Raw genomic sequence first — 1,173 nt, forward strand, 5'->3', positions numbered from 1 at the left:
ATGAAAGGGATGAGCTTATCCCCACAATAGTGCAGAACAGCTGGCGAGTCTGCATTGATTATAGGAGGCTGAACCAGGTAACCAGAAAAGATCATTTTTCCCTGCCATTCATTGATCAAATGCTTAAGCGCTTGGCAGGTAAGTCTCATCACTGTTTTCTTGATGGTTTTTCTGGTTATTTACAAATTCATATTGCTCTTGAGGATGAAGAAAAGACCACATTCACCTGTCCTTTTGGCACTTTTTCCTATAGGAGGATGCCCTTTGGCCTATGCAACGCCCCTAGTACCTTCCAGCAGTGTATGCTTAGCATTTTCAGTGATTTTTTAGAAAGTTGCATAGAGGTGTTTATGGATGATTTTACTGTTCATGGATCCTATTTTGATGCATGTTTGGATAGTCTGGATAGAGTTCTCAATAGATGCATTGAAACTAACCTTGTGCTGAATTTTCAAAAATGTCACTTCATGGTAGAACAAGGTATAGTTTTAGGGCATATCATTTCCAGTAGGGGCATAGAGGTAGACCCTGCAAAAATAGATGTTATTTCACAATTGTCGTACCCCTCTTGCGTGCGAGAGGTTCATTTTTTTCTTGGTCATGCAGGGTTTTATAGGCGCTTTATCAAGGATTTTAGCAAAGTGGCCCTTCCACTATCCAATTTGTTGCAAAAGGAGGTGGAGTTTGATTTTGATGACCGATGCAAAGAGGCTTTTGATTGCCTCAAGCGTGCAGTGACTACCACCCCTATCATTCAGGCACCTAATTGGACAGCCCCATTTGAGCTAATTTGCGATGCATCCAATTAAGCATTAGGGGCTGTCCTTGCTCAAAAGATTGATAAGTTGCCTCGGGTGAGCTACTATGCTTCCAGAACTTTGGATGCTTCCAGAGAAGGAGCTATTAGCGATAGTTTTTGCTCTTGAGAAATTTCGTTCATATTTACTTGGTACTCGTGTTATTGTTTATACTAACCATGCAGCTCTGAAGTACCTGTTGAAGAAGGCTGAATCAAAGCCTAGATTGATCAGGTGGATGCTTTGGCTCCAAGAGTTTGATTTGGAGATCCGTGATCGGAGCGGTGCACAAATCTCGTGGCTGACCATCTAAGTAGGATTGAGAGTGTGTCTGAGGACTCACCCATTCGGGAAAAACGGTACGGTATAATATTGC

The sequence above is a fragment of the Glycine max genome, chromosome 4 (assembly GCF_000004515.6).
Source record: "Glycine max cultivar Williams 82 chromosome 4, Glycine_max_v4.0, whole genome shotgun sequence".
NCBI lineage: Eukaryota > Viridiplantae > Streptophyta > Magnoliopsida > Fabales > Fabaceae > Glycine > Glycine max.